This window comes from Canis aureus, chromosome 4, assembly GCF_053574225.1.
Source record: "Canis aureus isolate CA01 chromosome 4, VMU_Caureus_v.1.0, whole genome shotgun sequence".
NCBI classification, from domain to species: Eukaryota; Metazoa; Chordata; class Mammalia; order Carnivora; family Canidae; genus Canis; species Canis aureus.
In genome coordinates, this window is record NC_135614.1 from 23,182,789 (window position 1) to 23,199,338 (window position 16,550).

The 16,550-nt window shown below is 53.2% G+C and overlaps 1 protein-coding gene across 1 annotated transcript in view; it reads left to right on the forward strand.

Annotated features, from left to right (window-relative positions):
* The first annotated feature begins 6,362 nt into the window (after window positions 1-6,362).
* Window positions 6,363-16,550, forward strand: part of PALD1 (phosphatase domain containing paladin 1) — a 93,295-nt gene continuing 83,107 nt past the window's right edge. The window contains exon 1 of the mRNA XM_077894850.1: window positions 6,363-6,386. The gene's annotated coding sequence lies outside the window, so the exon portion shown is untranslated. The remainder of the gene's footprint in view (window positions 6,387-16,550) is intronic.

The following is a 16,550-nucleotide window of genomic DNA, read 5'->3' on the forward strand; positions in this document are numbered from 1 at the left end:
CAGTGGCCACTGAAAGGATATATGTCCCATAGGTCACTAGCTTTCTCTGGTTTCAAGTTCTTTCACCTCACTGTCCTGAGCACTTGGGGGGGGGGTACACAGTAGATGCTCAATAAATGCTTAGGACACCCATCTTAGCATGTTAATGTCTTGGCATCAGCAAGAGAGTGCCTCCTTAGTGCTCCTGACTTCTTATGACCATGATTCATGTGAAGGAGCCTTCATGCTACCTTCTTGCCTCCATTGCTGCTCCAGATCCTTGCAGGAGCTGTGTGACCTGAGCAGGGCTGGCATCACCCTTGGAGAGGGGGACTAGCCTGAGATGGTAAAGGGGCCAGGCCTGTCTGACTTGGAATCTGACGCTCCCTCCAGCCCGGGCTCTCCTTCCAACCCCTCCTGGGTAGAGCCCAGGCTCGGCTTGTACTTCCCACAGGGTCAGGAGGTGAAGGCTCCAACTGCCCTGGGAAACAAACAAAGAGACCACCAGGAGAATCCCTGTCCTCCCACTGGGAAGCTTCTCAGAGATTCCCACAGCCTGCCAGCCACCTCCTGCTTCCCACCTTCCTATTTCCTGCCACTGAGTCTCACTGGTGCTGAAGTTGAGCTGGAGTTTGATGACACAACCTAGCCTGGGGTTGGAGAGCCTCCAATGTGTGTGTATGTGGATGCATGTGTGCATGCGTGTGTGTGCGTGCATGTGCGTGTATGTGTGTGTATGTGTGTGTAGGGCAAGGAAAAGAATCATAACTAAGGGCAAACACTCAAGGGAGCATGTACTGTGGGAATAAGGAGTGCTTAGGGAGTGCTACCTGTGTGCCAGGTACTGGCTCTGCCGAGAGACTTACGTGCACTGTGACTTGGGGTCTCCTAAAACTACCTAACCACAGTAGTCCCAAAGGGGCACTTATTAAAGATAAAGGGAGCCCCAAAAGTCAGGGTACACTTTTAGTGCCCTTTGAAATGTTAACTATGTTAAAAGTACCAATGATAGAAACTTAAAAAAAACACCCTTCAATGGTGCAATTATGTTTCTTTTGTACTTATTTTTTATTTTATTATTATTTTTTAAGATCTTTAAAATTTATTCTTGAGAGACACAGAGAGAGAGAGAGGCAGAGACACAGGCAGAGGGAGAAGCAGGCTCCATGCAGGGAGCCCGATGTGGGACTCAATCCCGGACTCCAGGATCACGCCGTGGGCCAAAGGCAGGTGCTAAACCGCTGAGCCACCCAGGGATCCCCTCTTTTGTATTTATTTATTTATTTATTTATTTATTTTATTTTTATTTATTTATGATAGTCACACAGAGAGAGAGAGAGAGAGAGAGGCAGAGACACAGGCAGAGGGAGAAGCAGGCTCCATGCACCGGGAGCCCGACGTGGGATTCGATCCCGGGTCTCCAGGATAGCGCCCTGGGCCAAAGGCAGGCGCTAAACCGCTGCGCCACCCAGGGATCCCCTCTTTTGTATTTATTTTATTTGTAAATTTTCAATAAGACATTTAAAAAATATTTTATTTATTTATTTGAGAGAGAGAGAGAGAGCGCACAAGCAGGGGGAAAGGGAGAAGCAGGCTCCCTGCTGAGCAGGGAGGCGGACTCAGGGCCCCATCCCATCCCATGACCCTGGGATCATGACCTGAGCTGAAGGCAGGTGCTTAACCAACTGAGTCACCCAGACGCCCCAATAAGACATTTTTAATTAAAATTTTTTTGTTCCAGTTGACTTTTGCTGTCTTCCAAAAAACATTAGATGAAATTTCATTATTTGAAATTTAAAACAAGCTGCATGCCCATTAGTGAGTGGGTGACTGGATACACAGACTGTAACGGGTATCTGAACATTGGAATACGACTTGACAAGTAACTGTTGGTAACGCAATGAGGATTACTCTCAACGTAATGACGCTGAGTTACAGAATCCAGTATATGCTGGATGATTCTATTTCTATCGAATTTTGGAAAATGCAAACTAGTGATTGCAGAGAAGCAGGGCACAGTGTGGTTCAGTGGTTGTCTGGAGGAGAGGGGAGAGGAAGAAATTATATGGGGGCACAAGGAAAGTTTTGGGGGTGATAAATACATTTATTGTCTTGATTGTAGCAATGGCTGTATAGCATGTCAAAGCTTACTAAAATGCACACTTCAGATATTTGTAGCTGTTGTGTGTCAATTATACTGTACTAAACTTGTAACAACGGGGACTCCTGGCTGGCTCAGTTGGTGGAGTGTGTAATTCTTGATCTCAGGGTTGTAAGTTCAAGCACCATGTTGGGCGTAGCAATTACTTAAAAAAAGAAGATCTTTAAAAAAAAAAACAGAAAATAAAGTTGTCACAATGAATGTAACTCTAATAAGCCTTCAAAATACAAAAATTATTTTTCAAAATCCATAAAACTAAATAAGCACAAAAGAAATTTAGAGGCGTGCCTCGGTGGCTCAGTTGGTCAAGCATCCACCTCTTTATTTCAGCTCAGGTCATGATCTCATGGTCGTGAAATTGAAACCCACGTCGGGCTCCGAGCTCAATGGGTAGTCTGCTTGAGATTCTCTGTCCCACCTCTCTCTAGAATAAATAAATAAATATTAAGAAAAAAAGAAATTTAGATAAATAAGCTTCAGTGTTCTTTGTAATTTGTGGCATTTATGGTTCTGAAAAAGAAATCCATCTAATAGACTCTACTTCTGCTAAAGCTTCCAAGGACACTAAGACGTTTGGAATACCAAAGTCTGCTTTTTATCCATGGACACTGCTGAGTAAGCATCGTTAAAGTCTCCCGTCTAAGAGTCTCCCAAAGAGCCTGAGCAGCTGCGGAAGCTCTTCATGGGAAGTTTGAGCTTTGAAACAAGCGATGGAAGTCTGAGGAACCCTCTTGAGCAATGGGGGATGCTTACCGACTGCATGGTCGTGAGAGATCCGGACACCAAGTGCTCCAGAGGCTTTGGCTTTGTCACCTAAGCCACTGTGGAGGAGGTGGATGCAGCCATGAACGAAGGCAAGGTCACACAAGGTGGATGGAAGAGTTGTGGAACCAAAGAGGGCTGTCTCAAGAGAGGATTCTCAAAGACCTGGTGCCCACTTACCTGTGAAAAAGATTTTTGTTGGTGTCATGAAAGAAGACACTGAAGAACATCATCTAAGAGATTATTTTGAACAGTATAGGAAATTTGGAGTGATTGAGATCGTGACTGACCCAGGCTGGGGCAGAAAGAGAGGGTTGGCTTTTGTAACGTTTGGAGACCATGATTCAGTAGACAAGACTGCCCTTCAAAAATCCCATACTGTGAATGGCCAGAGCTGTGAAGTAAGGAAAGCCCTATCTAAGCAAGAGTTGGCTAGTGCCTCATCCAGCCAAAGAGGTCCAAGTGGTTCTGGAAACTTCGGTGGTGGTCGTGAAGGTGGTTTTGGTGGGACTAACAACTTTGGTCGTGGAGGGAACTTCAGTGGGCGAGATGGCTTTGGTGACAGTTGAGGGGGTGGTGGATATAGTGGTAGTGGGGATGGCTATAACGGATTTGGCCAGAGAAGTGACAGGAAATCTACAGGTTACAACAGATTTTTGAACTCAGTCCAATACAGTGGTGGCAGGGCCTACCCGCTACAAAGAAGACATGTTTTAGGCAATGCTCATGTGTTTTGGCAAAAAACTCGAGGACTGTATTTGTGACTAATTGTATAACAGGTTATTTTAGTTTCTGTTCTGTGGAAAGTGTAAAGCATTCCCACAAAGGGTTTTAATGTAGATTTTTTTTTTTTTTTTGCACCCATGGTGTTGATTGTAAATGTTATAGTCTGCTCATGACACTGAATAAATGTGTCTTAAAAAAAAAGGAATACCAAAGTCTTCTAGGTCTGTAGACTCACTGGAGGAGTATGGTGCAAAACAGCATCATCTCTTTCTCTTTTCTACTCTCTCTTCTGTCTTTCCACAAACCCACGAGGTAGCTGCTTCTGGGCCTGAGGCTCAGAGGGGCTGGGTAAATCGCCCCAGGTCATGCAGGTAGTTAAAAGCAGGGCTGGGATCCAGGCCCAGGTGGTCTGACTCCAAAGCCTGCACTCCGGGTAACTCAGGCAGGGTGGTGGTTGGGGGGTTGGGGGTGGGGGTGGTGACACACTCTTATTTCCAAACTCCACCAAGCCCCGTGCCCTGTTGGCTACTGACCACAAGGCTGGCAAGATCCCAGGCTGGTGCATCCCCCACTCACATCAAAGGGCCCCGGGCTTCAAAGGCAGATTGAGGGGAGATGCACATACCTGGCTAGGTATGCAGGAAAGCCCAGGAGAGCTAATATGATTAACCAGGGACCCGGTGGGGCAGGAAGAGTCTTCATGGAGCAGACCATTCAATGGAAGGAACTTGAATACATTCTCACCCACTCCCCCACCCTCAGGATCTTTCACTCTGTGGCTACTCACAGACGCTGTAGACACCTGGGGGTTAGGGGTGAGCTGGGGGCTGTGCCAAATGCATGTCCATTCCATAGATGGAAAAACATGTTGGAAAACAGTTGTTACCAAGTTTGTGCCAGGCACAGTGTTGAGTGCTTGGACGCATGCCTCGTGCACAACTCCAAGGAGCAACCTCCACGTTGTATTATTATTTTTTAAGATTTTATTTATTTATTTATTTGCTAGAGAGAAAGCACAGGCAGGCAGAGTGGCAGGTGGAGGGAGAGGGAGAAGCAGACTCCCCACGGAGCAGACCCCCCTATGCAGGGCTCCATGCCAGGACCCTGGGATCATGACCTGAGCCAAAGGCAGACACTTAACTGACTAAGCCACCCAGGCACCCCCTTCACATTGTATTCTATAGGTATAATTATTCCCATTTTACTGATAGAAAACCGAGGCTTGGATTGCTTAAAGACTTGGCCAAGGTCACGCTGATATTAAGCAGCTGAGCTGGAACTGGAGCTCAGGTCCCTTTTGACTCTAACTTCCATTCCCCATCCTATCATTTGTAAGGGGACAAACAGCTAAGACCCCAGGGTGTTCTTCTGGTCTTGCCTTCACTCTGGTGTGAGGGTGGCGGGCACAGGAGGTGGTGGCACTGTGCCTTGTTGCCCACTTACTACATTCGCATCTTTGGGGGACAGGGACTAGGTAATCCAATGCTGAGATAATGTCCCCAGGATTTGAGGTGTTATAAATCTTCAAGACTTCCCCACCCACATTATCCTGTGGCTCTCATATCCATCCCCTACACCCTGATCACTCCCCTGACAGTTGACACTCAGAGGCTGCAGCCTCAGAGTGCTGCTCTTTGCCCACGGGTAAGATTTAAGATCACAGGACCCTTTTTTTGGGTTAAGATTTTATTTATTTATTTGAGAGTGAGAGCCAGAGAGATGGCGGAAGCAGAAGCAGAGGGAGAAGCGCACTCGCTGCTGAGCAGAGAGCCTGATGCAGGGCTTGATCCCAGGGCACTGACATCGCGACCTGAGCTGAAGGCAGAGCCACCCAGACACCCACATCACAGGATCTTTCCCTGCCTGTCCCTGCCTCAGGTCCTCAGCTGCCCTAGCAGGGCTGGAGGGGCTGGTAATAGAGACTGACAGGGCTCTGCCCTGCTGGGGTATCTAGCCAAGAAACCCCACCCCCACCCCAGGTGGGGGGAGCCCAGACAGGGAAGAAAGTATTGGTTTAAATTCATACCAGTGGGGACCCCTGGGTGGCTCAGCAGTTGAGTGCCTGCCTTCAGCTCACGGCGTAATCCTGGAGTCCCCGATTGAGTCCCACATCAGGATTCCTGTATGGGGCCTGCTTCTCTCTCTTCCTGTGTCTCTATCTCTCTCTGTGTCTCTCATGAATAAATAAATAAAATTTAAAAACCTCTTTCTAAAAAAAAAGAAAATTCATACCAGTGAGACTTGTGTGTATGTTGAGGGGAGGTGAAGGGAGCTGGGACTCCTAGGACCTCCTCTCCGCTCCACCCAGACCAGTCTGACCTTGGCCAAGGCACGTGGCCTCGTGGAGCCTGTTTGCGCATCTGGCGCCTTTCCAGGGCCCTTACATCATGCCCCCTATTGCCTACCTCCTCTTGGATCCTGAGCTTCCAGGGGGCAGACGTCTCCTTTGACCCCTGCGCTCAGCGCCCTGTGTACAGTAGGTGCTAATACGTGAGGCCCAAAAGGGTACTCTTCTTACCGAGGGCTCGCTTTCCCCAGGAAGGCCGGTGGCTGTCATTGGGAGGTGGTGGCCTCGGCGAGGGAGAGGAGGAGCCGGGGCCTTGGAGTCAAACCTTGCTTGCCTGCCCTGTTCCCCGAGAAGGGTCTGGAAGGGATGTGAGGGCGCGGGGGGCGCGGAGATCGAGGACCGGACAGCGGGTCGAGCGCGCCCCCTCCTCCGTGGGAAAGCGCCGGGCGGCGGGCCCGAGGCCGCGGGGCGGTGAGTGTCCCCGCGGGCGGGAGGGCGGCGGGGCGTCCTCTCCCCTCCCCTCCCCTCCCCTCCCCGAGCCCCAGCCCCGAGCCCCAGCCCCGAGCCCCAGCCCCGAGCCGGCCTGAGCGCCATCTGGCGCCGCCCGGGGGGCAGCTCCCCGGCCCTGCGGTCCCAGACGGTCTCGCCAAACCAGGGGCCCTCGGATGTGAGCTCCCCCTCGGGCAGCCGGGTGGTCAGGGGGGTCGGATGGTCCCCCTGCACCTGCCGCATCCCCACCCTGGGCTCTGTCCCTTGGCCTCTTTCTGCTGCTGCCGCTGGCCTCTAGGGTTCAGGGCCATCTGCAGAGCCCCCACTTGGTGCGGGGCTGGCTCTGCCGTGGGGTCCCACAGGCAGCCTGGGTCACACACACAACCCTCCCCCCTTTTTTAAAGATTTTATTTATTTATTCATGAGACAGAGAGAGAGGCAGAGGCACAGGCAGGGGGAGATGCAGGCTCCTCACAGGGATCCCAGGTCTCCAGGATCACGCCCCCCCTCCCGCTGAGCCACCAGGGCTGCCCTAATCCCCCTTTTTGTCTTCAGCGCTTCCTGCCCCCAGGAGCTCCTGCCACCACTGGGCTCCCTGAGATCAGGGCTCTCCCCACCATGGTCCAGCCCCGCAGGAGCCGGGCTACCCGAGCAGCTGCTGCGGTGTGTCACAGGGCACGTGCGCCTGAGCCAGACCCACGGTCAACACAGGGCACAGTTGTCTCATGCGGTGCTCAGAGCTCTACAGAGTGGGCACTGGGAGGTCCTGGGAGTCCCCCTGAAGCTCCTGAAGTGTAAGCTTCCAAGGTCGCCCACCCTATTTTGTATTTGTATTTTTGTATTTTCTTTTAATAGCTCCCTCCCCCGGCAGTACGAGGCTCAGGCCCTACAACAAGTGATTTCTCTTGGGTACCTCCTCTGTCTGCGGTCCTCTGCCACGTGGGTGGGGGAAAGGTGGGGGTGGGGGATGGGGGTGGGGGTGCGCAGGCCTGGCAGGAGGGCCGGGCATGCAGACCCGGTCAAGGGGCTCATGTGACCACCCACGTGATTCTTGGCTTCCCAGGACTCCAAAAGGCCTGGCCCCCCTGGTCACCCACCCCCTTTGCCACCTGTGGAAGGAGCCAGCTTGGGCAGAGCCCTCATGTGACCTGGAGCTTCTCTGTGGGGCTCAGTTTCCCTCATCAGAGGAAGGTGTGGTCCTTACAGGATTGACTACAGAACAGGGGGGTTGGGGGTGGAGCAGAAGGAAGAGGCTCTGGAAAGCTGCTGGGTCGTGCAGCCCTGCCAGTGTCCTGCGTTTGCCTCCATGCCCCTCATCCCACCAGGACACACCACTGTGCCCTGACACCCCATCTTTACAGCCACCCACCCTGATTCCCTTCCAGCTGCTACATCTTCTCACCGCGGAGTTGTTGACGGGTTCTGGCTCCGCACAATCCCTGCCTCCCAGGGTCACTCCTCACCCCCTAGAGTGCCTCCTGCTGTCCCCACCCACCATGCTTGGGTTGTGGGCCACTTGCCAAATGGTCCTGGCCCTAGTTGACCTCACACCAGCCTGTGACACAATTGAAACACTTCCCTACCCCCTGGGTTGCATGCCACTTAGCTTCCCTTCCACCTCCCTGGTGTTCCCGCTCAGTCCCTGTCCCTGTAGCCTCTTCCTCCTTCGCTCCCCCACCCCCACACTCTGCTCCCATGACTCTCCTCTCTTCGCACTACTCGCTTCTCCTCGAGGCTTTAAAGCCCCCCCATACCAGTGGTGCCCTGCCTTTCTCTGCCCCAGGCCTCTCCTCTGAGCCCGAGGGCCTTGATCCACCATCCCCTGCTCATCTCCCTTGGGCTCCCTGGAGGCAACCTGCGCTTCCGCACCCCATCCAAGACTGAGCTCTGTGTATCTTGCCCACTGTTCCCATCCACTCAAGCCCCTCCCTCCATCCAGTTACTCAACCCCCGATTCCCTCAACACCCCACATCCAATCCAATACCAACCCCGCTGATCCTGCTTCCAAAATGGTTCTCTAGAGCCTCCCTGTCCCTCTCCATCTTCTCTGCACCCTGGTCCCAGCCACCATGGTGTCTCACCTAGACAACTGCACTGGCCTTCTTGCTGGTCTTCCTGTGCTGCCCCCCATGATCTACTCCCACGGGGGCTGCTGTCATAGGTGGGACTGCAGCACTTTCCTGGTGTAGAATCTTCAGAGCCTCCCACCGCCTTTAGGAGCACATACAAGCTCCTGAAGCTCCCGCTTGTGGGCCTCATCGCTCCCTGCTACACCAGCCATCCTTCGGGTCCTAGACTTTGATGAGCTTGCTTCCACCCCAGGGCCTTTGTCCTTGCTGTCCTGTCTGCCTGGAATGCTCTTTCTCCCACTCTACCTGGCAGACACCTGTTCCACTTCCAAGTCTTTGCTTAGATAAGACCTCAGAGAAGCCTCCCTCGGCCACCCTGTCCAGTGATGCCCCCCTCACGCTCCCTCTGAATACCCTGTAGCTTCAAGAGCACTTATTGTCAGTTCTAGTTGTGTCTTTATTTGTGATTGGTTTACATCTGCCATTGGTTTATGTCTGCCTCCTCGACCAGACGGTGAGTGCCGCCGTGCTGTTGACTTTACTGTCTGTGTTGTTCAGCATCTCTACGCCTAGTACTGGGCTTAGCCAACACCGTGGGCACCCAGGAGCTACCCGTTGTGAGGGAGAGGACAGAGGCTGGCTGCTGAGGCTGTCCCGTTGCTATCTGTCCAGCAGGTGGCCTCCCAGGACAGAACATGGGTCCTTCCATTCCAGGGCCACTCCTCAGGTCCCAGGGCCTCCCAGTTGGAGATCTAAAAGACAGGTACAGGGCAGCCCCGGTGGCCCAGCAGTTTAGTGCCGCCTGCAGCCCAGGGTGTGATCCTGGAGACTTGGGATCGAGTCCCACGTCGGACTCCCTGCATGGAGCCTGCTTCTCCCTCTGCCTATGTCTCTGCCTCTCTCTATATGTCTCTCATGCATAGATAAATAAAATCTTAAAAAAAAAAAAGGCAGGTACAGCAGGGACGCCTGGGTGGCTCAGCAGTTGAGCAGTTGAGCGTAAATAAATAAATAAATAAATAAGGCAGGTACTGGAGCCAGTCTGCCCTCCCTCCACACTTCTTTGAGACTTGTGACTCCACATCATGGTTATTTTTATTTTTTTTAGATTTACTTATTTATTTGAGGGAGCGGAGAGAGGGGAAGAGGGAGAAAGAGAATCTCAAGCAGACTCCTCACTGAGCGTGGAGCCCCATGTGGCCCATCTCATGATCTTGAGATCATGACCTGAGCCAAAATCAAGAGCCGGGAGCCCCACTGACTGAGCCACCCAGGTACTCACTTCCCCCACTTTTTTTTAAGTATTGCGCCCTGGTTGTTTTTGCCCACATCTCCTGCAGGGGTTTTGTGGTAACTTAAGCCAGAGACTGGAGCTAACCCATTTTTCCCCTTGGCGACAGTGCAAAGCTCCGTCCCTAAACTAATGATTAGTGGAAAACAAGGTGACTTGGTCCCATGGAAAGGCTGTTCCCTGGGTGGTTAATGTTAAGGCTGCGGAGCCTAGTTGCCGGGCCTCTAATCCTGGCTCTGTTGTTATTAGTTGTGACATTTGGGGTAAGTCAGTTAACCGATCTGTGTCTTCTTTTCTTTTTTAAATATTTTATTTATTTATTCATGAGAGACACACAGAGAGAGGGAGAGACACAGGTAGAGGGAGAAGCAGGCTCCCTGCAGCGAGCTCCATACGGGGACTCGATCCCGGGACCCCAGGATCACGTCCTGGGCTGAGGGCAGATGCTCAACCACTGAGCCACCCGGGCACCTGCTTCTGTAAACGTGAGACTAGCACTTGCCTCCTAGGGCCATTGTGAGAGCAGAATGAGGAAATACGTGGAAAGCATTTAGAATGGTGTGAAATAAATGTCAGGGAACAAGGGCTCAATTGAACAATACCTTTCCCCCCTGCCGGGCCCCCCGATGGCAGATGCGGGAGGGACTGCCCACCGTGGCACTGGGCAGCACCGTGTGTGCAGGTGCACAGCACGTGTGCACACAGCCATATAGGAAAAAGCCCAGGAACAGCACCCAGCTCTCCCAGCCACAGCTCAGGCAGACCGAGGTGCCTCCCTTGCCAGGAGAGGGGAGCCCAGCAGATGCCCTGTCACCTTCCTGGCACTGTGGCCCCGCCCCCTGCACTCAGTGCCACTGGCTTGACAGAACAGGTTGCCATGGCAGCAGGTGATGGGGCCTGTAGCGGGACAGGGGCTGGCCTTGGCTGAGCTGTCTGGGTTTTTAGAAGGCGGTGGCTTCCTGCCAAAGCACAGGCCCTCCTGCTGCCCAGACGTTCAGCTGGCTTCGGCAGCCGTAGCCACACCCGGAGCCCACCACAGTGTCCCGCCCTGGGAACTGGGAAGCTGAGCGTCGCCGCTCACTCTGGGTGTTCCCCCAGCCCTGGGCACAGGCCCCCTTTTGCCCATTCCCCACACTTTACTAGAAAGGTCTGGCATGGGCCTTTCTCCTCTGCTCCGTGGTGAACCCCTTAGGAATTTGGGTTGTGCCCAAATTCCATAGTGGCCTGTCTGGCATGTTTGTGGGATGGTTGAGAAAACAAAAAATGAATTTCCTCTCACTACCTTGAAGAGAGTCAAGATGCGAGACATAATCTGGCCTGCTCTAGAGATGGCCTGTTCATCCCACAAATATTTATTAAGTGGCTTCCACCGTCTGCCAGCCTTTCCTCTAGGTGGAGTTAAGATATGAACCCAGAGGGACAAGTTCCTGCTCTCATAGAGCAGACATCGTCACAGTGGGGGAAAGACTTGAACAAGCAAACCGACAAGGGAAACATCTGATGGTGATGGGTGCCATGCGGGGATCATCCCAGGGCTTGGAATGAGTGGTGGGGTGGCAGGAGAGGCTGCTCCAAGGAGGCCACATTTGATCAAAGGCCTACGCAGATGGAAGGAAGGTCTGGAGGAGGAAGAGCATTCTAGGAAGAGGAACCAGCAAGTGCAAAGGCCCTGAGGAGGTCTCGTAGTTGGGCAGTTTGAAGAACTCAAACAAGTTAGGCTGGAACTCGGGGGGTGAAGAGGCTGAGGAAAAGACCACAGTCCCGAGCTGATGGGCTTTCCCAGATGTGTACGTCCCCGTAACCCCTACCTAGAGCAACACGTGGAATGCCCAGCGCCCCAGAAGATTCCCTCAGGCCCCCTCCCAGTCAGTGTCGCCCCTCACAGAGGTGACCGCTGTCTGAACTCAACCTTCACAGGCTAGGACTTCAGTTCCATGGAGGACATCTTTTGCCACCTCTTCATCTGCCGTCCTCTTACTCACGGAGTCTGTGGTACTCATGCAGGATATTGTGTGCGTATTTCATTCATTTTAGCTGCTGGGGCTCTTCCATTATGACATGACACCGTGATTTGTTTATCTACTCTCCCCTGATGGGTATCTGAGTTGTTCCCAGGACTTTCTCACTTGGGGTGGGGACTGGGGGTCTCCTGGCCTTCATTGTCCTGACAGGTACCCGTTGCTCCTGGGCTGCTACCAGGGAGAAGAGAGGGGAGAGAGGTGTTGGGACTTTAGGGTCGTGCCCCCCTACTTACCCCCGCAGCCCTGGGGCTGTGCGGGGTCTTCACCTCCCACATCCTACTAGTCTTCCTTCCTCAGAGCTGGACCTTGGGACCTTGGAGGCGTTTTGTGTGGATGTGGGTGTGGGTGTGGGTGACTGTTTCCTCCACTCCGTGGGTTGTCCTTTTTTAAAAAATTGTGGTAAAATACACATAAAATTGATCATTGGAACCACTTTTAAGTGTGTGGTACAGTGGCAGCAAGTACATTTGCATTGTGCAACCATCGCCACCGTCCATCTCCAGAACGTTCTCATTATCCCCAAATGGAACTCTCTACTAACTCAAAGAGGCTTTTGGAATAGTGGTTTTCAGAGGGGCGGTGGGAGGTGGCCTGCCCTGAGTAATCTGGGGGGAAGCCGAGAGGAAGTGAGGGAAGATGGAACAAAGGATTTGTGGGGAAACCAGGGCCCCTGAGTGGGACGCTCAGCACGCTCTCCTCCAAGACCCCGCTGGGGCTTTCCTGACTGCCTGCACTGGGCTCTTCATTTCCTTCCTGCCCCCATCCCGGCTGCTCCCTCTCTCTTCACACTGGAATGGAGGGCATTTTAACCCTTTCACTGCCTCGCCCAGCAGCAGCTCGGCACTGCACCCCCACGGGCTGGGAGGTGGCTGCTGGTCCCAGAAGCAGATTTGTCTAGAGGTTTCTAAATGTCGAACATCAGCTTGGTGTGAAGTCAGAGCCAGAAGAGCAGCTTCCTGGGGGGTAGGAGGCGTGCTGAGTGGTGAGAGAAAGAAGCGCTTCATTCTCTTCTTGACCCTCTTGGGAAGGAGCCTCCTGGGGGAGTCTGGAGGTACAATAATAGTTAAGGTTTCTTCTGGTTCTGGAAGTTTCCCACCAGCTTGGAAGCCCTGGGCGTGTTAACAGCTGAAGACATCTGAGGCCCGGCTATGAGATGGGTATTTTTTCAAATATTTGAAAGAAAGTGGTACTTAGTGAAATGTGATCTGGTGGTCCCGGAGGGGAGGGGATAGGACCAGCTGAGGACTGAGGGGAATGATGGGAAGTGGGTGTCAGATTCATGTGAGGAAAAAGAAGAAAGACGTCCTCATGCCCATGCCTGTTGCAGTTCTGCAGGGAAGACTCTCTGGGGAGTGAGCTCCCCGTGCCTGGGGAGGATTACAGTCAGGCGGCAGTTTACTGGCTGGACACAGGGCTCTGGAGTCAGAGAGGCCTGGGGGCCGTTGGGTGAGTTCCTCAATCTCACTCTTTCTTCATAAAATAATAAGAGTAATGGGATATCCTTTTCAAAAGTGAGGAATGAGGTTGTGGATATGACATCTAACACAGTGTGGAGCACCTAGAAACCACTCCGTGAGGGACAGGGCTATTGTGGGGAGCACTCTTGGGTGAGGTGGGGAGTTCCATTAAATCCTCACCCAGGGGATCCTTCAGCCCTGATGTCTCATGGAAGGGGAACCATGGGGCTCATCCTGACAGAGTTCAGAGTTGTCTGAAGCTTGTCACCTGCCACCAGATAGGCAGCTGTCCACCTACCCACCACAGATGGGTGTGAGGAGAGTAGGAGATTACCTCTTGTGCTTCTGTGTACGACAAGAATTACTTACTCCATTTTACAGACAAGGCTGGAGAGGTCCCTTGACTTGCCCCATGTGGACTTGGTGAGGCAGGAGCTGGGGCAGGGTCTTGGGTCTCCGGAAGCCTGGTCAGGGTCCCGAACACCCAGCTTGCCTGGGTGTGACCCCTTGGTTTTCCACTTAGCTGGAGGGGTTGCCTGATTGTCTTCCTGGGAACAAAACTGGATGAGGGGCACCAGGCAAGGTTTTGAAGGAAGCTCCCTTTGGGCCTTAGGTGTGGAGTTTTCTGTCTTTGTCCCAGGAGGAGCCCCTGCCCGGGGCCTCTGGTGGACCTGCTGTCTGGACAAGGTGTGGCCTCAGGAGAGCCATCCTCAGATGAGTGACATCACCATCAGAGCCTCATTGCTTTGGGAGGTGGGAGAGGCAGCTACTTCCCAGTTTGGCTGAGAATAACCAACATGATAAATTCGAGAAAGCCCTCTGTAACCCAAAAAGCATTTTATGGACCTTGATCCCAAGCTTGGCATATGGTAACTACTCCAGGCTTGATTTTGTTCCTTGTTTTCTCTGCCAAGAACACCTCTTACAGGGAAAGCAGCTGCTCTGCAGTGGTGGCAGGGTTGGTCTGGCCAATATACACGAATTCATTAAGCTCCTAGTATATGCCATGCCCTGGGCTGGAACGCAGTGATGAGCACTGCACAGTCCCTTGCCCTCCAGGAGGCCTGGCAGTGGAAGGGACAGGTAAGCCATGACCAATGAGTCATGCAGGGGGGCGGGTGGCAGCCTTGAGGTGTGCTGCTCTGAGCTCCCTTCCAGAGAACTTGCTGCAGGATGCCCTAAGCAGACTGCCCCACTCCCTCCGGCTGCCCTGCCTTCAGGATCGGCTGCTGCATTCACACGCGGGGCACCATCTCCCTGGGCTGCTCCTGGCCAGTGGCTGAGCCCAGCCAAGGTACTGGCAGGGCCACATTTGCCAGATGAGGACTGCTTTACTGGGCAATCTTTGCCTTGGCTGCCCCCTGGGCCTGGCAGTGATGCATTCAGGGCTGTGCCAGGTCTTGGCTCTTCCTTCCCATCCTCCTTCCTGCCTGATCCCCCCCACAACCCATTCATAGATGTCAGGCCTGCAGTGCATTCCGAATGCTCTCCCTCCTACTCCTGCCTCTCCCCAGTCTCTCACATGCATTCTCCCCAGTAAGGCTCTTGCACAGCTCACTCTGCCTTGCTGTCTGCTTTCCTGTGGGTCATTACTGACACATGGTATAAAGTGGCGCCGCTTTTGGTGGCAGGCCGGAGGGGACCTCAGATGTCCCACTCGATTGCTGGAGTAAGAGGGCAGCCAAGTGTTATGGGGAGAGAAAGGTGAACTTTGAAGTCAGGTGGCCTGGTGAGATTCCAGCTGTGTACCCCGGGCAGGTTAATTCACTTCCCCAAGCCTCAGTTTCCTCGTCTGCTAAAGGAGACCAAGGACACTCCTGCATCATGGGATGGAGGCAAGCCTTCAGTGAGTTAATGCACACGAACCGTGACACAGTGAATGCTCAGTGTCTGTCCTTTCCTGGAGGAGAGAAGACTGTGCGGAGGAGGGAGCAGGATGCCGTCTCTGAATCTGTTGCCTCTAGCTCCAGAAAGCACTCTGGATCTGGGGCGCGGCATGGGCTCCTCTGAGCCTTGGCCTGCACACTCTTAAGAGGAACTGGCATCACCATGGGCCGTATCAGCTGCAGGTGGGAATGTTGCATCGGTGCTGATGGGTGGGGGAGGTACGAGCATCCTCGTACAAGGGCAGGTGCTAGAGTTGGCATGGCCAGTTGCAGCTGGAAAAGCGCCTCGGAGTTACTGGCTCAGTGGTTCCCAAACACCAGACATGACTACAGCCTTAGCACCAGCCAGCCAGGGGGGCTTTCCCAGTCTCCGGCCCTGGGGATCCTGGCGTGGGAGGACTGGAGTGGAGCCTAGGGGTCTGAGGTTGAACCTTTCTCTACGGCAATTCAGATGCACACATAGGCAAGCCAGAGACCAACTCTCCAGTCCTGGCCCAGGATTTGGCCCTGACTGCCAGCACAGTGAATGCCTGTCTCAGATGGCCTGGGGGGTGCAGGCCGGGCCCTCCAAGCCAGCAGAGCTTCAGTGGCCTCCAGTTTCTGTGAATATGCATGGCGTGCCATTATGCTTCCGAGTTTGTTTTGGAGAGGAACAGCCCCTAATGAGCTGGCCTGTTTCCCTGTGGCTTGGAGCGGCCCAGGCCCACTGCTGGGTGCCTCTAAGACAGCAAAGGGACACTGGGGTGGTGTCTGTCCTTTCTGAGAGGCCTAGTTCTAGGCCATTAGGGACAAAAAAAGAGACTGGGTCAGTTAGTGAGCTCCTGGTCTCTGGGAACAGTCAAGCAGAGGCAGGGGTTTCATACAGGGAATCCTTCTATGCCTGGCGAAGTGCATGGACTCGCCCTCTCGGCCTTTGTTCCTTTAAACTGCATTTATTACATCCGTTGTATGCATCCTGATGCGGGTGGGGGTGAAACGGTGTGATGTCGAGGGATTGCCTTAACATACTCCAGCGAGGAAACCCAAAGAGAAAAAGAGACAACAGCAGGTGAAGCAGGCACGGCAAAATCATGATAGTTGTCGCATCCGGGTGATGGGTACGTAGAATCGACTGTACTGGTGTCTATTTTTGTGCGTATAGAAAATGTGTAGAATAAAAACTAAAAATGACTTAGTTAACAGAACGTGTCCTAGATGCACAGGGTAAAGAAGTCTACGGCACCAAAGGACAGTGAGTGGAAGGCAAGTTGGCTGCCGTTCCTGGGGCCCATGTCCCCTGTGGGGGCTGAGCCCCCTTCCCAGCATCCTCCGCAGCCCTGCTGGACACCGAACGTGTATATACAGACCTATGAGTTCACTTCCCCCCCCCCATTATTTTAAGACATATTTTAAGAGATAACAAATCACAGAGGCAGAGACAC